At 38.2% G+C, this 26,333-nt stretch overlaps 1 protein-coding gene across 4 annotated transcripts in view; it reads left to right on the top strand.

The window, feature by feature from the left end:
- The first annotated feature begins 19,928 nt into the window (after nucleotides 1–19,928).
- trps1 (trichorhinophalangeal syndrome I) overlaps nucleotides 19,929–26,333 on the top strand; it is a 136,381-nt gene continuing 129,976 nt past the window's right edge. The window contains exons 1-2 of one of the 4 annotated variants that reach the window (XM_074686409.1): nucleotides 19,929–20,055; nucleotides 20,173–20,343. The gene's annotated coding sequence lies outside the window, so the exon portion shown is untranslated. Of the gene's footprint in view, nucleotides 20,344–20,563; nucleotides 20,841–26,333 lie in introns of those variants that run through there. The other 3 variants (XM_074686408.1, XM_074686410.1, XM_074686411.1) reach the window with 3 other exon arrangements.

Below are 26,333 nucleotides of genomic sequence, written 5' to 3'. Positions count from 1 at the left end.
TTCTCTTAACGTTAAGGGAACGTAAAGTTTTGTGGGGTTTCAGTGTAACCAAGGGGGAACGTTCTCCTAACATTAGATCTTGGTTTGGTTCTAGCTAACCTTTAGACAACCAAAAGCTAACGTTCCCTTTACGTTCTCTTACAGTAATTTGGCTACTGTAGGCCATAACTGTTTGACAAGCAACAAACAGTCTGGTATAGCGTACAAACTATGCCTCCACTCACCTCACCACCGGATTGTGCTGGGTCCAGCCGGCTGACACAAAAAATAGCTGATCTTGAAAGTCGGATTTCCAGTCTCTATGAAATCCACGAGGCGGAACGGTTACCGGATTGTGTGGCCGCAGAAGCGTCCCGCTCGGCCGACAACACAACACTCCCCTGGCTTGGACCCTCCGTCACTGCTGAGTCAGCACCGCTAATTGTGCGATCAATCCACATTGAAGACCAGGACTGTCCCAGACTCGGTGCTAAGCCGAAGATTCGTTGATGTTCGACACCTGCTCCTTCGGAATCCTGGACTGTCATCCGGGGCAAGAAGAGCCATGGCCAGAATAAGTCCTGTACTCCACCTGGGCCGGTGCCTCCGTCTGGGTTCATCCGTTTGTCCAACAAGTTCGAGGTGCTGGGGCTGGAGCTACACCCTTCCACTGACAACCAGCAGTCTCCTGCCGGTCCAGCTCAGCCACAGTCAAAACCGCTTTTGGGCCCGAGAGGTGCCCCAGCTCGTCGGTCTGCAGCTCCGCTGCGGAATCGCCCATCCGGGGAAACCAGATCCATGGCGACAGGTGAGCATCCAGATCAACCAACAACCCTTATTATTGGGGACTCAATCATCAGGAATGTCCGATCGAGTTCCGTGCGTGACATTACTGACAGAGAAACGGAGTTACTTATTAAAAAACTTACCAAAAAAAAAAATAAAAAAAAAATGAAATCACCAGAGTATTAATCCATGTTAGCGCAAATGACATCTGTAAACAGCAGTCCGAGTTATTAAAAAGCGACGTTTTCCACCTGTTTACAACACTGAAAATATCCATGAGAGACATTCGTCTGGTCCAATACCCTCCCGTAGACGCGAATGTGGGCGTTTCAGCCGGCTGCTGGCGCTGCACACCTGGCTCTCAAAGACCTGTCCTGATTACGGTGTCTCTTTCATTGACTAATTTAACTTCTTCTGGAACCGAAGAGAACTACTTAGAGAAGATGGTATTCACCCGAACTAGTTAGGAGCAACACTGCTATCAGGCAACATCTTTTATGGTGTCTTCCATCCATGTGTTCCGCTCCCAGGTAACCAAAACAATTCATCGACGTCCACTCCCTCAAACCAAACTCACTACTTTTGACGGTCCACGGATCCTTGCGCATGCGTCAATGGTCCTCCACTATTTTCAACCCTACCTTCCGCTTTACAATGCTCCCCCTTGTGGTCACCACAGGCTCCTACACTACCAGCTTTTAAAAACAACATGCATTGCATTGAGAGCCTGCGAGGAGGTGCCAACACAAATGCTCCTGACTATATCCTGAGCCGTTCATCCACCTATCCGAGTTTGATTCCTTCCAGGATCAGCAGCAAGATGTCTCTGAAATCAAAACTGGCAGTGAACAATCATGGTATTCACCTGGTAAACCGAATTAAAATTGGAACTGCTACCTATAGGTCAGAGTCCACCATACCTGTATGCAGCCCCAAAATGGCACTTCTGAATGTGAGAGCTCTGGTAAACAAAACATTTCATGACCTCATACATGCAAAAAAGCTTGACTGTCTCGTTCTCACTGAAACATGGCTTAATGCAACAGGTGATAAAGACCTAATTGAAACAGCACCTGCTGACTTCAAAGTTTTACACTGTACAAGAAGTAACAGAAAGGGTGGGGGAATTGCATTCCTTTATAACAAAAACTTAAATTTCCAAACTGTCTGTCTTGGGGATTTTACAACATTTGAATGTTTAGCTGTCGTTGTCTAAGCTGCTGTTTCCACATTGTTACTCACAGTGTATCATCCCCCTAAACTAAAAAAAAAAAAAGTTTTATTGATGAACTTTCTGAACTTCTTTCAACAATTTCTATAAACTATGAATACATTGTAATTTCTGGTGACTTTAATATTCATATTGACAACCCAAAAAATCTGGATGCAAAACAACTGTTAAATGTATTAGAAAAACTTGATTTTTTTCACAGCATGTTACTGGCCCACCCATAAACATGGTCACACCCTCACCCTGATTCTTTCTAAAGGTCCCAGTACAGCTATAACAGTTACTGATATTGTGGATGTTGCAATTTCAGATCACTTCTGCATATTTTTTTAGCATGATCTGCAAACCATAGCATGACAAAGAAGTCAGAATATCAAACAAGCATTTTGTAAATCTGGGATTTAATACCACTGAAATGTTTATCCAGGAATACATGAACTACCATCTGCCCATCATGTCATCATGTGATGAGATAGTGGACAATTTCAACTCAACTCTATGTCGCATCATTGACAAAATTGCTCCAGTTAAAACCAGGGAAAATAACAGACAACCAAAGGCTCCTCAGAGAAATGGGGAAAGGGTGAGGATGCTTAAAAAAGCTTGTCAAAAAGCAGAGTATAAATGGCAAAACTACAAGCCTCAGATACATTATGAAATTTATAAATGTACACTGACCTCTTATAACTTTGAAATAAAAACTTAAAGACAGCAACATATCTCAAAAATGATAAACAGCAATAAAAATAATACTCGCTGTCTATTCTCCACAGTTGATAAACTGTTGAATCCTTCCAGGTTAATTCCTGAGGAATTCCTCTGTGTAAATAAATGTACAGAGTTTGCAATGTAATTCATGGAGAAAATCTCCACCATAAGAAATAACACTTTAAAATGATTCAACAGTAACATTTTATCGGGCTCCTTGCATCAACCCATGTGTGTCCGAGTCAATATGTGCAATTTCTCCCCTGTTTACATTCTGATCTTGAGGGGGTGATCAGACAACTTCTTGACCCTTTACCGACAAAACTGTTTAAATGTGTCTCATTGCCTGTTAACTGACTTGCTCCATATTGCGAATGCTCCTCTCAAGTCTGGTGTTTTCCCCAATTCTCTCAAACATGCTATTATTACCCCTTTACTGAAAAACAACAAACTTGATTCATTAATTATTACTAATTACAGACCTATTTCTAACCTTCCTGTTATTGCTTTTCACAAATTATACATGTTCACATTTAACACTAATAAAATCATTCCTGCCAGAGTCACATGTGAAGTCAATGTTAAGACACACTACTCGCTTCATTCCGTTATTCCTGAGAGTTTAAAGAACTCATCGTTAGCAAATCAACTGTGTCACGATGGCCAGTCAGTACTGAGATCCCCCAGTGGCGTATGATGATGGGTTGGAATGGACCAGTGTAAGGTCACTCATCTGGAAACGGAGGAAAAAGTAGTTGGTGGCTGTACGCTGCTATGCCAAACTCTGACACCACTTTTTTTAATCACTAGTGTCACAGTGATCCTCATTAGGTGAAGACACATGCTTCAGAGGCATAAAAGCATTGTGTGTGTGTGTGTGTGTGTGTGTGTGTGTGTGTGTGTGTGTGTGTGTGTGTGTGTGTGTGTGTGTGTGTGTGTGTGTGTGTGTGTGTGTGTGTGTGTGTGTGTGTGTGGTAAATTTGTGTATTCATTCTTGCCCTGGTGGTCCCCGCATTGATAAAAAGATTACTAAAATCCCTCAGAGTAAGAAATTGTGTTCACCTGTAGGACTGTAGTGTGTGTGTGTGTGTGTGTGTGTGTGTGTGTGTGTGTGTGTGTGTGTGTGTGTGTGTGTGTGTGTGTGTGTGTGTGTGTGTGTGTGTGTGTGTGCCTGTGTACGCACTCAGGTACATAGTATAAGAGAAAACTTAGCCATGTATAAAATTGGCTTCGCTGGCTGGTTGCTCATATTCACTCAACCAGCCTTGTAGCTCCACACAGAAACTATCGTTCAAATCAGCTCGAATGCTGATCCCCCCTCCCTCTCTCCAGTTCCACAGGCTGAGCTCTATTTTAGCAGCCAGCCATAAGAGAGCGGGCGAGGATTCAAATTGAAACCTGCCCGTTTATGAATCAAATTTGTTCCGCGTATACATTTTCCATAGTGCACAGGACTGCATTAGACTGTGTTTAGATTTGCCTGCACGCGTATGGGTGTGTATGCAGAAGTTTTGGGCTGTGCCTTAAAGTGTGTACGCCATTTCGCTTTCCTGTGTACATTTATGAATTATACCATTGTTCCCCTCATCAACCGTGTTTACAGTACACTTGACTGAGCCCTGTGCTCCTTATGTATGAGAGCTATGATCGTGAGGAGGGTCAGATTTATTAATCCTCATTTGATTTTGTTTTCTGCCTCCTGGAATTTTGTACTGTTTATCTTGGCGTAGTGTCAGAGTTGTAGTTTGGCATGATGCACTGACGGACAACATAAGAAGACCTGCTGCCTCTCTCACAAATCTGCTCTGACCCGTTGTTAGACCTGGAGGTTAAAGCTTTCACACTCCATCGATTTCATCTTTAGAATCCACTTTAGCCATAAAGAGGAGAAGTCACTGAAAACTGAGCCTTTACACTGTTACAGCTCTACAAAAAGACAGAACAAAATACAGAAATATTTACCATCAGTATAAGTGAGATTTAAAATCACTTTTTTAAGACCACCATGACTAAGACAACGAACAGTACGGTTCAGGTTTCTGACAAGGTGCAGCCATTCACATAAATGTAATAAAAGACAGATGACGCTGATTCGTTAAAAACAGAACAATTTAAAAATGTGGACCACAATCACATCAAACAAAACAACGAAAGCCAAATGTGTCCAAGTCAATCAAAAGCGCTGTTAAACCACTCACAAAGGCCATTTTCTTCATTCCCAGCCCTTCTGGTCGTTTGCTTCTAGTAATAGGAGCAGAAAACTTTCCCAGTTCAGTTCTGACCTTTGGTACGGACATTAAGAGAAAGATCCTGGGGCCAAAGATAGATGAAGTTCCTCTTCTGACCAATGCAGGCAAGAAGGACTCAAGACTGTTCATAAAGTAAACAGCTGCGTGTGAAAACTTTAAAAGAAAAATGAAAAATGTCCTTGAGCTTTTAAGCTCTAAGAAGAATCGTGTAGGAGCTTACTAATGGCCAGCACAGCGAGACAAGTGGATCAACCAGTCTCTCTTTTGTATATGCCTAAGGATGTGTTTATGTTGAACTATATACAACTATATATAAACTCACTGTACATTGGAAGTGTCCCGACATAAAGATGTTATTTTCGCAATCAAGCCAAGATTTCATTTCAATATCAGAAGATTTGTTTTTAACAGACTTATGGAAAATGTTAAAATTACAAACCTTGATAAAAGGATGAAAAGTAAGTTTGAGACTTTGAGGATGAAATATTACTTCTTCTATTTCACTTTATTTAAAAAGTACATGAATAGAAAACTCCTCACTGGAGTTAATACTAATGTATATCAGGAATTAACCCCCAATCCTTTTTAAATTTGAGTGACAACTCATTTTTCTTCCTGTTATCTATTCTGAAAGAATTGGACTTTGTGTTGGATCATCGTGATAATTTAACTCCGTTTCCGAACAAAGCTATCAGTGGAGTCGTTTTAAGTTTCCCCTCCATACGCATTCAGCGTCTTTCAACTGCAAATGATGAAGTGGGTGAGTGCCTGTGCTCTGGGACCTTTTCCATGAGGACTTCAGAGTTAAAACAAGAATCACTTTGACATACTGGAAGCATATTGGTTTGATTAAACTTGTTTGTGAAACGCTCTTATAAATGAGGCCTCAGGGCAGATAAAACATGATCAAACGAGCCATGAGTGATTACTTACACAATAGACTCCAACTTAAGCACATCCAATATTTAGTCAGAACAATAAACACATCTGGAAGACCGCATTATAGAAATAATTTCTGAAGGCCAATTACAGAAAGTGCATCGGGTTTTATAAACCCAAGATGATTTGTCTGAATGTTGATTTTTGCCGTTTTAAGAACAAATCCCAATATGTCCCTGAACAATGAAAACAGCATGTTACTTAGAGCAACATAAGAAACTTAGTCTGGCTGGAGCTCCTTCAAAACTTGACATTGTCAGATAGTTTCATACTTAATCCATCCATTAGTAAGATAAAGTTAACGTTACAGTCAATACATTTTTATAAAGTTGAAAAAATGGAGAGAAACTGAATGTTAAATAAGTAATCCAGTATTTTCAGAGCTTAAGACACGAAAAAACAGAGAATAAAGTCAGCTTGCTTCGTATGAACGAATGCTCCCTCACCCCTGGTCTCTCCTGATCAGTAACAGAAGACAAGGGGAAAAAGAGCCGAAGCGAGGGAACATGGTGAGATGGAAAATGTGAGCAGCAAGCTGGTCCTGAGCTGGTGGTTTCACCAGTATAACTGTCCTATTGTCTGACTCGAATGAAGAGCGAGTGCAGGACACACACGCATGGATGCAGCTGTGTCGTCGTCATGCCTGTCATGAAACGTTGAATAAATACTATTGCTGCTTCAGGCCGGAGAAGTCTGTCACAGAGGATTCTGCAAGGCAGCATATACAGCAAAAATACTGAACCCACTGTCATAATATTCAGTTTTAACATCAGAGGTTTACTTTCAGCCACTTTAGACTTCCACAAAACTGTGTTAACACTGAGCTTAAAGGAGACTCAGGTGCAGAGAAAAGTCCAGAGGTCTCATCTCTGTGACTTAAAGTTCATAAATAATATAATTCAAAGAAAAAAATATTAATAATAAACTGCTAAAAAGGATCATTTCACTCTCTCTACAACTGGGTTGCAAATTTCCTCCACCTCTAAAAAGTGCAAACAGGTTTCAGATTTTGCTGACACCAGTGTAAACATTTCAAAAGAAAACCTAGATAAAGTTCTTTACCTAACAGTTCTGGGGTTGAACACAGGAAGTTGGTGACTGAAGGCAGGCAAATCCAGCAAATGTAAATCTTAATCCAAGCAAAGCTCAGAAAAAGGCAAGAAACCTGAGAAATACAAGAATGGGAAGCATGAACACACCTGGGCGGTAAAAATGTGGCAAAGAGTGGGTGAAAAACCATTGACTATAATTAATGGATGTAGTCTCCCCGATGTCACTTGTCTGTTTCTGAAATGGAAAAAGAAGCAAATCGGCTATCGCGGCTATATTGGTAGGGGCAAAGGGCTTCGCATACAGCTATAGGACACCTTTCAGTTATGTGACCTGAGCTGGGCCTCTGATTGAGAAAGCTTGCGATCTTTACATCCTCTGAACTGCAGAGTTAGAAAAAAATTCAACCCTGTACTTTAGGATCCAGCCTTAAGCGGACACTCGAGAAACAGCAGATTTTGGCACTTCTGCATTTCCAGAGGTTGCCGTTTGATAGAAACACAGGTCAGGCTTCTTGAAAGAGAAGCATAGGTGTTTATGGAAAAAGGTGGGCAACAAACAGAACAATGGGAGACAAATACTCACTACAATCAAAAACCATCTGGATTATGAAATAAAACAGGACGTGAACACAAAAACGTAAAAATTAACACAATTATTAACAGATATTAGCACAATTACAAAAGGAAATTCCAGAACAGTAGAGACAAGTGGTGACAAAATAAAATAAATAAATACATAACCAAATAACCTTAAAAAAATAGTGCCCTCTCCCTTTGGGAAAGGACCCTTAAAATGAAGCAATTTACTTTATCATCAATGGCTGTCCAGTGAATACATTACTCATAAACTCTTACCTGAAGAGGAGGATTGACACCGCACTGTGTGTCACGTGCTCGCACTCTAGCCTGAAGACACCCCAGCTGTCTACTGGCACTAAAAGAATGAATTTACGAGTGGTTGAGGGGATGGTACTCTGCTCCTGAAAAGGTCTGTGACCTTTAGGTTGACCTAGCAGGCTTCAGTGTAATATAACACTAGGACATGTTCAGAATGAACAGATTGAGACGTGTTAAACGTACATGCCTCTGTGGGACAACAAAAAGTCCATCACAGGTTTCTAGTCCTTGATCAAGAGTCTGACTCACATCAGCACAGTTTTCTATCAAAGGTTAAAAAACTCCCATTATCTCTTGCTGTCAATCTACATTGTTTTCATTGGAAGACCCTTGGCAGCTAAAAAGTTATGCTCAGTCGTTTAGACTGATTTTCACAAGATCTTTCTATGTTTGGCGTTTTTTTTTTTTTTTTTGCAAACAGCAACACATCAATTTAAATTTAACTCTATATGCCATATGTACCTGAACTCCACTCAGAATCTCTGTGATTATAATATTCATCCATAAAATTTTGATCTGGAATTCAACTCAGAATCAGAATCAGAATTAGGTTTTATTGCAAAGTACATTTACACATACAAGGAATTTGACTTGGTGTATTGGTGCTTAACAATATTTGAAAAAATAAAAAAAATAAAACATGAAACAAGCAACTACTTCAATGATACAGAATAAGAAGTGATACAATATATAAAATAAAGTATAATAAATTTAAGATAAAATGGAAAAATGTGAAAAATATGAGAAAAATGTCAGCACTGAACATCACTTTTCAGCTATTTTGCCCCTTTTTTTTCAACTAAATTTTGTCCTTTTGTCGGATTTTGACATTTTTAGCCATTTTTTTTAGTTATTATAATTTTTTGCATTACTTTCACATTTTGGCCATATTTTTGCTTTTTTGTCACAAATTTGACTTTTTGACCATTGTTTGACCTTTGTCATTGTTTTAACATTTTTTCTAATAGTTTGACCTTTTTGTTACAGTCTTTGATGAATTTTCAAGTCACAAATTTGATTTTTGATTATAATGTTGGGGTTTTTCATTATTTTGACCTTTTGGTCATAGTTTTGAACTTTTAGCCATAAATTTTACCTTTTGTCATAATAGCAATCTTTTGTTATTCTTTTGATATTTCCCATAATTTTAACTTTCTTATCATAATTTTACCTCTTTTGTAAAAGTTAGCAAACATGCTTTTAACCAGCTTAAAGGCCACAACTTTGCAAGCTTGAATCATTCGAAAGAACTTGTTCACCAAATTTTAGTACCATGAACTGGTTCTAATAAGTCTTCTAAAATATAAAAATATGGATTTATGATATAAAGTATGAATTTTGCTCTGAGTTTGTTATGAACTTATTTATTAATTAATAGACTAATTCAACCTTTTCCTGATAGCTACAGGTAGAATTTGTTGCTTCTATTAATCTGTAAAAAAAAAAAATATCCTTTTGTTTCACACGAGAGATATCACATGTCTATTCACAGATCTGTGAACACAAGTGGAAATGAGGTGTTAAAGGCCATAATCACACTTATGTCTCACTTCACAGCTTGTAGTTTTCTAACAAGCCTCTGTAAACGCTGTATGTTTTTCTATCCGTTAGCTTGAGTCATCTGTTCCTCACTGGACTGTATGTTTTCCACAACAGCGTTGAAAAGAGAGTATTTGACAGTTCGGCACACTCAGACGCGAAATGAAATAGAAAGTGTGATTGTTTGTGTCTTGATATTTACTGTAACCATGACTTCTGAGTATTTGCTTTCCTTTTGGACCAAACACAAACTTTAGTGCGTTTTGGAAAAACGTTCCTATTGGCATAAGACGTTTTTGTGTATCTTTAATACCCTCCACTGAGTTTGTCTGTTGCCATGAATAGACCAGTAAACAGAATATTGCAGTCAAGCTGTGGTGTCCTGCTCAACGAAAGAACAAGAAAAAAAAAAGCTGTCAGCTCCCCTTTCCAAGTTAGTGGAGGGATGTCCTAATGAAACATAGTGATGAAAACTGATGACCTGAGCTGACGCCAGTGCTCTTCATTAGCATGTTTTCTGTGGACTACACAACAATTTCTTCATCTCAACTTTTACAGAAAAAAGAAAAGCTGCTGGAAGGAATAACCAGATCTTACAAATGAAAAAAAAACAAGGGGGCAAAAATTAAATATGAAACTAGCTCATGAAGTTGAGTCTTATCCGTGGTGCTTTGGTTTTGAAAAAAGAAGAGGAGAAAAAGTGAAATACGTGTTTGGGGGGGAGTTTGCACAGGCTGCAAAATCTAAACAAAGAAGGAATAACTTGATTTAAAATATTTATCTAAAGTAGATATAAGGTAGACATCCTCACTGGCACTCAGGTCATCAGATGGTCTTAAGTGGATTATTTTAGGAGGGAAATGTTACCTAAATGAGTTAAAAGGCAGATAACTTTGTAGGATGCTTTCATCATTAATTGATGTTCACTTTCCCATGGCGCCTGGTTTTGATTTCACCTCATGCCAGGCCACAAACCACCAACTGTCCCAATCTTGTTCCCAATTTTTATTTCTCAACTCCTATAGCAAGACTATTGCAGTTACTGAAAATAAAAATCCACCAAAACAGGACTACCTGGTTAATTCAAGAAGATCCCTCCAGGCCTGGGTGGAAGTGTTCACACTGCCAAGACATCAATCAAATTGTGAAGACAACCTATCCCAGTGTATTTTCTCCTGTTAATGAAGTATTTGTTTTACTTTGGAATTCGATGTCAGATAACTTGTTTGATTACTGGGATTACATGTATGTTTCAATTGTGATCACATTTAAAGTACTATTATTTGACTGGGCGCTCATTATAGGTGCCACCCTTTTAATAGCCATGTCTGTGTTAACAGACATCATTAAATGTTTGATGTATTATGGTCATACAATTTGGGAGGGGTATCACTTAAAAGATGTTGTAGGCTTGTCAGCACTTAAAAAGCCGCTCCCAGAACTGTGTCTCCATTCGTTTTTTTAATTCATTTTTTTTGTAGGACAGTATCTTTCAAAACAAAGGATGAGTCAGATGTTAAATATTTCTGATTTGGGTGTGATTCAAAGCAAGCCAAAAGATAATACGCCTCTGTTAGTCATCAGGTGTGTTGCCATCTGGTAGACAGGCAATGTTATTATTTTGTGTTGTTGTTGACCTAAATTTGAAACTGTGTTTTAGGAGTTGTTGTTATAATACACAGCTGATACAGCTGCCTGATACATGGCATGTGGAAAAGACGTTTAACAGAAATAATTTTGAAAACAAATAGTTCTTAAGGTGGATTTTTGTTTCTGATTCATTACAAAAAATCTTAATGTGCATGTTACTGGCTAAACAGCATATGTAAACAGTTCTTCAAACTGTGTATGGGGTACTTTACTAAAAAAATGTAATAATTCACCTCAATGTAGCAGTGCAATGACAAAGAACATCTGTTTTTTTCTTGCAAATGTGCAATTAAACCCAACAGAATTTAGCAGAGCAGTTGCCTACTATTATATAGGAAGCAACATTTGCCATGCCAAAGTTGAGGTAGTGACATCAGCATTCTCCTAAAGTTCAGATTTGGCTGTTCCCACCAAAACCGACCAAACTGAATTTTTAAAATTTTCAGTTTTAAAGGTGTTCTCCCAAACCTTTATTATTGTTTTTTTTTTCGTGACCTAAAACAGAGTTCACGTGGGGAGATAAGGCCAAAAACTCAGTGAAAAGACATGGAAGTTTGAATGATGCTTCAGTCTCTAAGAGGCAAAGATAGGAGTAGGTGCATTGCTCTGTGAGAAACTGCCTAAACAAATAATAGGGGATTCATCTACAGTACACTATCAAAAGATTTAAAAATCAGAGAAAATCTCTGCACACAAAACTCAGGGTTGAAACAAGTTTCCCCTTTGGACAGCTTCAGTTCTCCGTTGAACCCCATTTAGATGGTGCACTGACCTTGAGAAGGACAGCTTTGGTTCATAACTTTTACTTAAGTCTAGTTTACTGTACCTCGGACTCTGTGATTGAAGATGATGAAGTCTGACTTGAACAGTCTTTCTCTGCTTAAGGTGAGCTGACATCAAGATATAAATCTGCTTGCATTTGGACAAAAGGGCAAACTCGTTAGAGATGACAGCTCTGATTCTGGGGAGCTCCTCAGCTCTTATCCCTGGTATCTTGCTGACTTCACAACAAACTAAGTTGTGATGTGAAAGCGTTTGAGGTTTTCTGTTTCAAAGTGTCTTTTTTTCCAACCCTGCAGGGCAATATTCAATAAAATAATGGCATGTTCTGGTGATAAGGCTCAATTTCTAAGAAATTATAACTGATATTTTGGCTCATTCATCCCATGATTCCTGTGGTCATGATCCTGGCTATGGTCCCTTAACTCGACAACCACGGGGAAGAGTCATCTCTTTTTCTGCCTAAATTCTACAGTACAAAAATAGCTCCAAGAAGATAAAGTACTTGGCAAAAATTGATCACCAAGAAAATCTTGCCTTTGGAAAGCTTGGCTAAAGGAAACTTGGTTGGCTGATCGTCATACTACCCCTCTATGATGGAAAGTAGGAGCTACTCATATCCAGTGTCACCTCCCTCCAACAAATTACTTTTGTTTGCATTGTTTATTGTGGGAACAAAAAATGAAATTGGTAATACTTAAAATTAGGCTGAAGATTGGACCAGAAGGTTTAAAAATATGGACAATAAATCCCAGGCATCGTATATATATATATATATATATATATATATATATATATATATATATATATAAATATATATATATATATGGACATTCGGTTTGCTGTTTGCTGTTGCCAATCTTAAGGTTAATATATTAGCTAAAAAAAAAGGTAATAAAGCTTTGAGTAAACAGTCATTTTACTGGCAGGTGGAATCTCAGTGTCATGGGTATGAGTAAGTTATGATAGTTAAAGAAAAAAAACATAATTTACCTCAGCATAGAAAAACATGAATGGGTCAAATGTTTGACAACAAATAATGAATTTAATGTGGAAAATATAAAGAGTGACTCACTGGACGAAGGTACAAACCATGGAAAAGCTATGTCAAACTTTTGGGTAAAACCCAAATTTGGTGTTTCAAAGCTTTCCCTGTCAGTAGATAACTCAATATGTCTACAAAAGCAAAGAGTCCAAGATTATTTATAAGCCAAAATTAAAGATGACCTTTAACAAAATATACCAGGCAGATGCAAAGGAAAAGCAACTGAAGGAGCGTCTTTGTCCAAGTAATTGCTGGTCCAGTAGACGGGCGTCTGCCAGTAAGCCACACTGACCAACTGGAAAAGATCAGCAAACACCCCGAGACAAGTTGGTGTGGAATAATACAAAACAAACAAGTTAAAAAATGTAAGAACACAAAACTCAAAAACTCTTGAAGAAAAGAGTGTCACAACTTTAACTCCAATTCTGGTCCACTGATTATGAGGAGTGAACAAACAAACTGTTCAAAAAGAAAATAAAAAAAAACTGAATTAGCTCTCGACTTAAAAAGAAAACTTTTTTATATCAAGGGATACAAAAGAGTAAAGTTTTTTTTTTTCATTTATTTTTTGTACAATGAAGTCAACACCTTAAAGTGTATCTGCACTTGTTAACAGGGCCTAGTTTTGGAAGTTTTTACATCATTACTATTGCACCCAATGAAATCCTGAAAATGGGTTGTTCAAATGGAAAAACAAGAAAATAACAAATAAACACACACACAAAAAAAAAAAACAATTAGACCTTGTGATCAGCTTTTTCTTTTTTTCCTCTCAAACCTCTAGTTTGTGTGTCTAGTTTGCACTAACAAGGTGCTTCCTCTGGTAACTTGTATAGGACCTAAATTATAGAGAAAGATGTCTCTTTAGTATTTGCAACTCTGACAACCAGACTCATTTATTGCCATTGGACGATGGGTTAAAAGTAAATATTTTCTCTTCTGTATGAAATTGGCCATAGCTGTGTCCCAGTCATCCACTGTATAACACATGGACATAGTCTCAGTGACATCACCCATCTGTTTCTAACAGAATTTTGACACCCAGTGCCGTCTGGAGTCATATTGGACATGCTGAACTCAACCCAGCCCAGCGTCTCTCAGGTAGTGTTAGGTGAAGAGGCAGATTTTGAGCCTCCCTACTATAAGCTACAAATGCCTATCTGCCAGTCAAGTGAACAACTATGTCTGTGATTGGGGGAACGTGTGATCTTTGTGCCCTCTTAAGTGCTGAGTTATACTAAAGAAGCCCCCCCCATTAGGGAAACAAGCTCTTCATGTCACATTCTACTTTTTTTCATCTTTTTTTTCTGGTACCATACTGTTAACACTTTTAGTTGGTCAAAACGCAACAAAGTGGTTTATTTGTTTTATTTATAATTTTGTTGCTCTTTTCCATTATTTCATTTCTTGCATCCAGAGGTTGAAACCTGGTCCCAATCCTGGGCCTGCAGCCTTTGGAGGAGCAAACCTTTGTAGGCTGCTTATAAATGCCTGGTCTATGGTGGATTCTCTTTTTATGTCACCAATCATCCCCGTCCATACACCAACATCACGTAACGCCTACCCTGTTGCAAAGCAATGTGTAGGTTTGTCTCTAACTGCTAGCTCCACACAACTGATTACAGCATCACCAACATCACAGAGACAGTTTAAAGTTTCACTGTGTTTGTCTTTTAGTTGCCGAGCATGCTATTGTGCTGAAACCACATACTACCATTTTATTTTAATTGGCGCACAAAGAATTATGGAATATGGGACATGGGCTATGTCCTCTGCAGGTGGGAAAAGACGGACGCATTCTTTAGAAGAACCTTCAAAATGGGAAAGCCTTCAACACGCCACAGTGATGTATTTTTTATCCAAATGTAACATTAATGAGATGGGTTTCAGCACTTATCCTTTATGTGAAATTCCAAATAAACTCTGCAGTTTAACTTCTATCATACCATGTGTTACCTCTGAAGACGCCCGGTGGAAATAGAATAATGGTGTGTAATATGTGGCTGAGTACTGATATATCTTCTGTGACCTTGGTCTCTCAGAGACAGCCCTGCTTTATCAAGGCAGCTGCTCTCTGACCAGATGTCCTTAGATAGACAGAGAACTGGACAATTGCTGCAACTGTCTTATCTTGGGTTTACAACAGAGTCAAACATGAGCTGAAATCACTGTCATACTACCTTAGAAGGAAAACTCCTTTGTTATTAGAGAGATGGATGGACAGATGGATAGATAGACGGATAAATGATAGATAAATACATGAATAGATGAAAGACAGAGTAAAACCATGTGTATAGTAACATTTAAACCAAAAAGCATCATAAACTGCCCATTAAATGTTTGTGTGGTATGAAATAGAGGTCTTCCCAGGTCATTAAACATCTGTTACCAGAGAGTCAGTCCATCTGCTGGCAAGTCTCATTTTTATTCCTTCTATTTAATACAAAGACTATCAAAGAAAAAACTATAAGGACAAACTATCAAATCTAAAATGACAGTCACAAAGAGAGCATTAAACACAGGAGCACAAACTTGGAGTCTGTCAGTCACAGTTGTTTCATTTCACTTTTACTGACAGGACCATAATTCAACATAATCTACCACAGAATTTTCGACAACTTTTGATGGATACTCTGACTTTTTTTTTTCCTGTAGAAGTGAGTGGGCTGTCTACACTTCCAGCAGATTTTCTAGTTTTCAAGGGGACGGCAAAAGTGAGGTGTTCCTCCTGAGTCTTTTGACAGCTTTCAGTTTCTAATAGAAATAAGTCTAACAGACACTTTCAAATATGCCTTGAACTTCAAGCTAACAGAGTTGCAGGTTTGTGTACAAACTCCAGAAACAAGAAAGTGTAAATACTTACTAAATGAAGGAAGTTTTTTGATGTGCTGACTCAAAAGCTCTTGTTCTCACAGGGATTATGCATAATGCTGATTACTGGGATATGTTTTGCTGTTTGTGTGTATACACTCATATTCATCATCTTCTTTGTATTCTGTGATTAAGGTCAGCTACAGCATACAGAGTCTGGCAGTGAAGATGGAGACTGCATTGATCTGAGGCTGCAGAGGGCTCTGCCTGTTTGTATCTCAAAGTATTCAAGGACTTAAATTCTTCTTTCTTGGTGACCCTGTTAGAAGCTAAATATAGAGTTTTTCTTTTTTACTTTCTATTTTGCAGCTGTGGATGCTGGACATTAATTCTTCTGACATTTTAACCTTTAGGAGTTCCATTTTTGCACTTCCTTTAAAAAAGTGTGCAATAGATCAGTGTGTGTTAAGGTTACCATATTTACAGTAGCACTGATTCAACCTGCTAAGTCTGGTTCAACACATGTTTCCAACATCACATCCTGCCTGTCCGACATCAAAAACCGGCTGTCCAGAATTTGACTGCAAATCAGAGGTTGATATAATTACCCTCCTTTGAATCTCAATTGATTTTAAGATTTTACTGCTTGTTTTTAAAGCTCTCAGTGGTCAGGCTTATATTTGTGAGCTCCTTACTCCCTATCAGCCTGGCTGTTGCCTGAGATCCTCCAGCAGACCAAGCCTTTGCTGTTCGGGCCCCCAAACTTTGGAACCCCCTGCCAAGGGGATCTCAGGCATGCAAACTCAGTTATCATCTTTTAAATCTCTCCTCAAAACTCACTTTTATTGTATTATTTTTAATTGACCTTTCACTTTTATTACATTGTTTAATGGGTTGCTTTATGGATTGCTTTATTGCTTTATGTATGTGTTCTTAACTGTAATGTGTTTTATTGTCAAGCACCTTGTAGCTTAGTTTCAAAGAGGTGCTATACAAATAAAGCTGGATTGGATTTGGTTGGATTGCTTGTGAGTGATGTAATAATCAAAGATCATTATGTTTATTTCAATATTATAAAATGTAGCACAAGTACTGAATTGTCATTCCTGGCGTATGATTCACTCCAAAACCAGAACTTTGTTGCTGTATTTAAGTAGAGCTTTTAGGTATCTGTTTTTTCAACAGTGTTGAAATCTTTATCAATTTTTTTACACCGTTCCCTCCCATGTCTTTAAATTTCATCTGTGTTTTCTACTTCTACAAATAGTTTACTTTAACTTCCACACATCCAGCATTGGGTTGTAAATACAGAAAGTATTAGCCACAGAACATAATATAGCAATGCAGCTACTTAATCTCTGTTGTCATGCTATGCAATTTTCTCATCTACTCGATAAACCTTAAGGTGAGCAGCTTCTGACTTTGCTCTACGGTCTGCTGTCACTGCTGTGACCAGTCTAAATGCTTTTGTATAGTTCTCAGGAGGTAGTGTTTTATTTCAAGTAGCAATACAGTAATGTGATGCTAATTATATTACTCCATTATGCCATGTTCAAGAATAAGGGGTTGCTCTTAACCATCGAGAAAATATAGGTTGCAAATATGAAGAATGGAACGGGTTAACACAAACGCTGCTTTCATGAATGATTGATGTATATGATTGAGGAAAGTAAGAAAAAGGTGCATTTCAAATAGAAGTCAGCAGGGGGTTTCTGTACAAGACTTGGGGCAGGTGGCAGGTGTATTATTTCTTTTTCTTTCTGGTCTGTCTACAGCCTGCACCACTCAGGAGGTGGTGATGGATTCAGCAGTGTGTATGCCTTTGGGCTGCTGGATAGCCTTTGTAGGCAAAAAAGTAGAGAAAAAAATCATACCTTTGGCTTTTGAAGGGCAGTGTTTGAAAAGAAACATAAAAAGTTCAGAGTCTCATCCTCCCGTGGGGTGATAGGGGAAAACTATGAAGGGAAGGGTGAGAGACTTAGCCAACAGCCTGGTCTCATACAGAGCCTACAAGGACATGTTCGTTATATATGTCACTCAGTCCCCCACAACATTCTTGGCAACTATTCTCTGATTGTTTTTCATTATGGCCACAAAACAGCCTGATTAATGTGACCATCTCTGTTTGGCTTAGACTTATTGTTTTTCAGTGTTACAGGTTTCCACCATCACAAAATATTTGCATGTTTTTCAAGAAAGCTTGAAAAGAAGCAAAACCATTGTGCAGTGATTCTGGAAATGTTGTAAATACAGGAAACAGTCAAAGAGCTTGTGGTCTGCATCACTGTGGCATATAGTTAAGCTATGCACACAGAATACTGTGTAGGATATTGATCTTGATGTGACACATTTTCAAGCTAAATCACACAGATATAAAGACAACTGGATAAAAGTGTACTGTATTTTGATCTAAGACTCTTGCCTTACCTTTAACCTTCTGGCCAGCCTATCAACCTACCAACAGGGTCAAGAATGATTAAGTCTGGTAAGGAATAATTCAGATAAACACAAACAGAAGATAATAACCATACTTTAAACATAGAGAGTCTCATGTTGATTCTCTTGCTGCCTGGACAAAACATCATCTTACAAATCCATTTGGGAGGTTTTGAAAATGCTGGTCCGGTTTATAAATGCCCAGTTGTTAAATTAGTAATACCAGATGAAAGTTATTAAAATTTATGCAACCTTGATCTTTCAGTGAAGAGGAAACCCACATTCATTTTGTCTCAGTTAAAAAGCTTATTTTTCATCACATTGCCAGATGACGTAATGGAAAATATTTGAATGTGGAAATTTAACATGAGTTTCACTGCATTCTGTAGCTGAGAGACTTTAATCTAAATTTTACATGCCTGTGAACACTGTGCTAAAATATTTCCTTTTTCTATGGTCCTATTACAGGTTAAAAGCTAGGGAAGAGTGTAAATAGACAATGGCACATATTTGTCTATTAGGTATAAATAAATACAACCTGCACCGGTTTTGAAACAGTTTTGCTGTCCTACTAATTTATCATTTTTTAGCAAGACATTTGATGTTGAAGACACAACTCAGTGAATGAAACATGTATTCTTATGTTAAGTACGTAAAGCATTTAATGCAGGAATGCAATTTTGAGTGAAGTAATATGACTTTTTAGCTTCTTTATTCTGACATGTGAAATCACTGCTTCCTTTGTGTTTCTCACCACTAGGTGTGCTATAGAGCAAGTCTATGATAAAATGGTAGCAGTGCTGTTCTTGTCTTTTGCTATAGTTGAGCACTTGGCAATTCACATTTTGTCATGTGTATGGCAAGCAAACACTTCATGCTGAAACATTACTGCTTAAGGTGGAGTGATGTTTTTCCTGGAGACACATATGCCGACTGCAAAGCTTGTAATGTATGTATCATCAGCCAAAGGTGGAGATGCAATAGTGTGGTAGAGCTGAGAGAATGCGATGGAATTGCAGGTTTTGATTGAAATAAAAATTACTTTGAAGATTTTTTTTTTTTTTTTTTTTTTAAATTATCTGTACCTTTTTTGTTTTGGTCATGGGTGATTCCTCTTATTAATACTTGAAATTGAAGCCTCATTGCAAGGTTTACACTTTAACCAAACTTTTTAATTTTAATTACTTATGTAACAACTTTGTTTCAGCCTTTTGAAAGCTACATAATACAAACCCATTCTCTCAATGAAGTGCCCCCACCTCCTTTAGATAAGTAGCTAGATACGTATTCCAAGTGTAGTGAATACAAAAATGGTTCTCTTTAAGGGTAAAATTCTTTTATTCTAGTTATGTAGTTAAACTAGTTTGTCATCATATTTAGAAAACTAAACCAAAAAAAAATGTTTTTTTTCTACCACACTGAGAAGTTATGTTTTTGTTTATACTGAGTGGCATAGTTAAAAAGGTAAAAGTATGGTAGTTGAAACTCAGTTTCACTTGTTGTGTCAGTTCCTGTTTGTAAAAGAAAATATGAGTGATGAAGAGTGGATAAGTCAAGATTTTTAACTTTTCAAAATGAAAATATTCATAAGACACTGTGTCTGTATCTAATATGAAGTGTAAAAGTTTTCTTTAATAATTGTAACTAAGTGGCAATAAGTGTCTCTTTAAGAGTCAAAGTTATTTATTTACGATGAGTAGATGATTTGCTTTATTAACTGTGTAAATAAGTCAGATTATAGTGTGTGTCACTTTAAGACTCAGTCTTCGGGTGGCTTCTTGATATTAATAGAGCTGCTGTGTCTTCCTCCTCTGACGTAATGCCCACAGCCTACAGAGAGACGGGCAAAGAGGTCTTGTCACAGCAAAGCGATAACACGAGTCTGAACAAAAAATAACAGATAACTAGCTGCTCTGCTTTGGTTTACTGAGACCAGCAAATCCGGGCTCTGAGGTGGCTGAAAAACAAACTATAACATCGGAATATTACAACACCACAGCCAACCTAACTCACTTATCAGTCGGTATCAGTGTCTCCGTGAAGCCTTAACTATCTCTCTTTCCCTCTCAGACCAAAGAAAAAAGAGACAGCCACAAGACACAGTCGCCCCGTCCGACATCATCAACAAACAAAAAGCCCACAAAGAGACGAACCAGCCAGCCAGCCAGCCACCATCTTAACAGGCTGCTGAAAGAGACACACACTGAGAGAAAAGAGGCTAATGCTTATTTTGATCAACAGGTAAGCAGCACTAAAAGAAACACTACTAACACAAATGCACACCATGCATAGCCTTCAGCCCTCTCTGGTGCAGTGACATTGTAAACGGTTAAAAAAAATGCACCCGCGATGCACGGTTGGAGTTGTAGATGGCGAAATGCATGCTCGCAGACAAGTGGGAAAATCGTCTTTAAAAAGGAAGCCGGGCTATCAGTGGTGCGTTTAGGAGACAAAATATTGCTCTGCTAGCTGTTGGTAGTTTTACGACGGCAGTCGGTTTGCGTCTTATGTAACTAACGGCCTGAGCGGCGTCGGCAAGGAAAGATCTGCTGAATGAGAGAGAGGAAAAGAGCAGCACCGCTTTGAATTCACATGGCAATTTACATTTAGGTTAGGACACCCAAACGCCACACAAATACAAATTGAGGGGGCTACTGGGGACGGCTACTGCTTTGATTTCAGACAGAGTTTGAAGGCAACAGCAAGGGGACGTGGAGTGACTTACTCGCCTCAAGTAGGTTTGTTTTTTTGATAAGTTTTATTTCTTGTTTTGTGATTAATTTACGATGAGTGGCACCCTGACTGAAACGCTAAAACACGCCGACTTTGGAGTTATCACGCCACTCCAAAGTAGCACTTGCGCAACTACTGAGTGTAACTTTTTGTTATTTTCATTGATAACTTTTTCATTACTTTAGTGACTGCAAACTTGATACCCAAGTTCAGATTTCTTGATCCTCCGAGTGACGCACGTCGCAGAGAAAGAGGGAAAGACTTGAGATAAAAGATGAACACAGTTAGATGCTCGCTGTTCTGAATGGAGGAGAAAAGTTGACAAGTGTTGCAACTCAAGATCAAAGAAACGGTGTTTATCCAGCGGTTTACACCCGATATGGCGCTGTTTTTGCACCTCTTTCATTGTTAGGGAGCTTGCGAGCGCATGGTGGATGTGAAATGTCGTAAAAGATACCCCCTAACATCCTGTCTTATCAGCTCTAAGACCAACTTATTAGCTCAGTTGTCGCACCGTTATTTATTTGTTGTTGTTGTGGAACTTTTCCTGAGTGATGCCGGGAAGTCTGAGTTGCATTTCCACACAACTTTGAAAAAGTTGCCCCCCTTCTCCCTCCCTTCTGTTGTAAGTAACTGTGATGTTCCTTTGAGATAAGGGAGCCGGGTAGGCATGACAACTCAGTGGGGAGAGAAGAGTATGTGAAGCCAGTACAATGAGGCACACACTGCAAGGAAGCTTTTTACATAGTCCTTCACAGTTCTCCAAATTTGGCCCCCAAACAACTGCTTATGTGAGGGACGACTTTTATTCAACAGATAACCTCAGTAAATTTTTAACACTTCAGCAGGCCTGTGAGATATGACCAAACACTTGTTGGATTTGTTCACAAGTGGTCTGTTTTTCTCTCATTTGGTGATTAACAAATTTGGATGAAGTATGCTAAGTTTCTGAACTTTGTTGTTTTGTTTCAGAAGTTCTTAAAAATGTATGACCCCACTGTCCTGTCTTTATCTCTATTTTAGCACTACAGTGTCAGGAAGAAGTTTTCTAAATCACTTCACTAAATTTTAAATCAGAAAATAGAGACCTTGTTTTTGACAGGTATTAATCTCATTCTCTATCATTCAAATCCAGTATTCAACCAAAATGTTTTCCGGGGAAGCGATTTCTCTGACAAGTTGGCAAATTTTATGCAAGATTGTATTCTCAGCAGTACCTGAATACACGCAACTCCTCAGTTTATAAGATTAGAGGAATGACTTGAGAAAAAATACAATTGATCAAGTGTATTTGTTCAACAGTTAGCACTACTATTGCACCAGATAGATTGTGATTTTATGTCTCGGCTTTTAAACCCGTAACTTTTTGGATGTAAGGCAACACTGTATGCCCTGCATATTTGTTTATAAAAAAGACTTCACAAAATCACTTTTATTTTTTTTGTACTCTTTTTATTACAGAAGATGCTATATCAGTTAAAGATTTGCATACAGTGATTTTTTGTGACCCACAGTAAGGTGTTTAACTTTTTCTGAAAAGTTTTTCCTTTTGACTTTTCAGACATTTATCAGAAGTTTGATGGTTTGAAGGCTTTTTTAAATTAAATCTCAATAAATTACATTTTAATCCATGTGTATTTTTAACATTATCTGAACTGCTTTTCCATCAATGTTACCATGTATTTTTCATAACTCATAGATGCAACACACTACATCCCTGAGCAGTCTGCCTTATTATTAGTCAGGTATATTTCTAGATATTATCTTAATTAATCGTCTTATAAAAATAATTTAATATGCTCACATTAAACTTTAAAAACATTCAACAAACTTCTTTAGAATGTAATAAAACACTTGATCTAACACTTGTACGAATCCTACTCTTCAACTAACAAAACTTTTTCCTCTTTCCAGACACTGGATATTATTGTATCTCACGGCCTTGTTCGTAGCCGCTATTAAACGTCAAAACAGTTGACGACTTCCTAAAGAGAACCTCTGCTTGTAAAACCCTTTCCCGTATATGTGTGGGAGAGCGCACAGCACTTTTTCTTGTGAGAGTGTGTGTTTGTGTGTGTGTGTGTGTCTGTGCTGTGGAGACAGCCATGGCTTACTCATATGGCTGCAATATGTGAAATCTCTGCGGTGGAACTGGGAAGAGAGAAAGTTTTGAGAGAGAAGGACAGAATCATTGAGGGAAAGAGGGAGAGGTGGAGAGGGAGAGGTGGAGAGAGGGAACACATGGAGCGAGGGAAGTCAGAAATGTCCTGTTCAACTAGCTGGAATGTATCTCCTGTGTTTTATTGATGGTTGGATGTTCTGTAAGACACGAGGAACAACTGTAGTGATTTTGTGGGCTGCCATGTAATTTTCTTTGGTTGTTTCAAAGCAGTGCTGCGTTGCGAAGGGAAAAAAGTTTGAGGTGGAGAGGAAAAGTCTGGACGCAGCGATGCTATACGCAGGGAAATGCATGCTGTGCGTTAACTTTCTAACTCCTCTAGTAAAGGTGCGGACATGATAAGTAATTATTAAGGTGGAAAAGAGTTTGTTGTTTCTTTATAGTTTTATGTAAAATAACTAATGCTGAAGTTTTGAAAAAAGGTGAAGTCACCAATTACAAAAACTTAAAGTCAAAACAAGCAAGAAAAAAATGTCTTACAACAAGAGCCATAAATACTGAAACAGACCTTTTTGGAAACAGTTAAGACCCTGCATAGCACAGTTCATAAACTCACCTTCGCTGTCAAACAGTTCGACGTTGAAAAAGTTTACAGGGTTGAAATGTTTGTAAAACCTCTGCCAAAGTGCAACTGTACCTCTTTTACATGAAACAGTAGCACTTCTAGGGCCGTATGGTGTATTTAATCCCCTTTACATTACCTGCTAAAATCTGTTATTACAGAGGAGTTTGATTAATAACTCCTCAGCCTGTCATTCATTGCTGGCTTCATTTTCTCTTTCAAGTCTTTGCGTTGTTTCCAAGAAGATTATATTTTGTCATATATTTTTTGTGTGAAAACATTGCATTTTAGCATGTTAGCCCACACAGTTTTCTATCCACAGACCTGTTACTGACTAAAGTGAGGATGTCATTATAAAGTCATATTGAGCTTAATATTTACTAAGCTTACCTGACTAACTGCTGCTCGAGTGAACAAAGTGGTACGGGACGTTTAGAGTCTTCATTTTAGCTGTTTTATTTCAGTTTGGAGTTATTCTTCAGGTCTGTTTTGTATGTTTTCATGTGCCGTATGAGATGAAAAGCTCCATTCAAACACTGTACGCTGGCAATTTACATGCCTGTAGTATTATAGTCCTGTAATATTTTCAACAAATTACTCATACTCTGTTATGATAAAGATCTGTAGGGGAAGAATGACCTTTCTCTGAGCTTTTAAATTGTTTTTCTTTATGTGGATGCACAACTCCCATCTCTTTCTTATTTCTGATCCTATTTATTTATGAACTGTCCCAACCATCATTGTTTCCAATAAGCAGGAAAAGATAGCATCTATTAGAGCAATCAGCCGTTATTCATCTCGGCCCTGCCTGCATTTCAGATAAAGGAAAAGCTCCATTTGTCACGGATAGTTTATTTAAAAGGAGGAAAAAAAGGAACCTTTCTGAAAAGCTCCTGGCTCTCTTGGCTCATGTCTCTGTGGCTCACTCTCCTTTATTACCCAGTCTCTTATTTTGCTCATATCCCAAGGACACAATTGTTTTAAACTCATTTTACCATCTGGAGGCATTGTTTTGGTCCTTTCATCGCTTCAGATTAGCCTCTTGTAACGATGGCGATACAGGGATTTAAGCCTTTTCTTCTATTACATTTACTGGAAGTAACTCTGGAAAAGAGTGTCTGCTAAATGCCCAAAATGTCATCCCTGCTCTGTCTGTGGTTTGTACAGCCTTGTTTAGGCTTGACTTTGCCTCTAATGTCTTTGGTTTATTTTAGACTTTTAAGTCTGTCTTTTAGACGGCCTGCTTCAGATAACGAGCACATGGTCCTGGTTTAGGGTGAAATGATTCTTTTTTCCCTCCATGTCTTTTAGTATTTTTGGGATAGACAAATCCTAAATATGGGACAGTTTTTCTTCCTTTGATCTTGGAGAGTAAATAATCCCTCTGTCACGATACAGTGGAGGCTGATAAAGTAGCGGTGGTTGAGAGGATTTAGGCATAAAGTAGAAGGTGATGACACAGGCAGCAGTGAGACTTAGGATGTACCAAAGAAACAACTCACCACAACTAACTGCTCTTCGTAACTTACAGCCTGTGAGTACTGGTAAACTCCTGTTTAACATAAACTGATTTTGTTAAGTGTAGCGCAGTAGAAATGTGTTGAACCACTCTGACCCCTGTGCTGGTTCTTATTTGCCTCATGAGACTCACTTTCTTTTTTCGTGACATATTTCAAGTTTGGACTGCTTTGACTCATCACTGAGGTGCACATGCTTCCTGAGCACACGTTCAGTTATCAGTCATTGTTCGTGTGAGTGTTGTCTTGTGTGGGACACAAAGGTATTAGTTTTACTAGGCTTCTTAAAAAAATCTACCTCTAATTAAAATTAAACAAATGTGCCTTTGCTGTATTTTGATATTAAAGTATCGTTGAAGTCTAATTAACTACACAATAGTGGTTTTTCCTTACATGTGCGTAGGTCGACTGATCAGTCTTTATGCTTCCATCGTACAACCGCAAGTTACACATTTTGCCTCTGTCCTAAACATTGTGTGCTGGTTATCCCTAGAATGTAAATCTCTGCATTTGTTGTCAAGGTTTGAAGGCTTTTGGAGGGACACGAAAAAAGGGCTCGAATGTTTGTGAATGTTTGTCATAATGAGAAATATGTAGCTTTCCTATAAACAGTGGTCGGTACATATCTTGAAACAAAATATACCGAGCGTGTTTGGTCTTGGAAGTCTGATCTGATTTAGTGTGAATAAACAAAACCAGCATGTGTTTTTAATGTTGTTGTCACAGAGGTTTTAATAAGAAAAGTTTGTTTTGTGTGTATCAGCTCTGCGTTAAAAAATGGCTCTTAGTAGGTCCTTATTGAGACAAAGCAAAGTCCAGGAGCCTGTTTACTCTATTAAAAGTTAATTAAATTAATATTGTGCACTAGCATTTGGTCCTTGTAGTAAAAATAACCAGCATAACCTTCCTTTTTATGATTTCACCTTTAGAAATGAAGCCTAGTATGATGGGAGATAAAGACCAAATTGAAAATGTTTTAACAGTGATGAATAATGAGGCAAAATCCTGTGGCAAAAATCATTACAGACAAATCAATTTCACAATTGAAGAGAATCATGAAGGGATGCACTTCTTAATTTTTGAACACGCGTATAATGAATCTAAATGAGATCCAGTGCTCCTTCTTCTCATCGCTGTTTTATTGAATGAGCTGGTAAGTGAAGTGCGTCAAATATACTCACAGCTGACACACATCACTGGGACACCACAGAGCTGCCAGAATATTTATTTTTTAACCACA

This window comes from Halichoeres trimaculatus, unplaced genomic scaffold (assembly GCF_033239565.1).
Source record: "Halichoeres trimaculatus isolate MK-OKI-2021-1 unplaced genomic scaffold, fHalTri1.1 fHalTri1_scaffold_14, whole genome shotgun sequence".
Lineage (NCBI taxonomy): Eukaryota > Metazoa > Chordata > Actinopteri > Labriformes > Labridae > Halichoeres > Halichoeres trimaculatus.
This window is presented reverse-complemented; position numbering and strand designations above follow the sequence as displayed.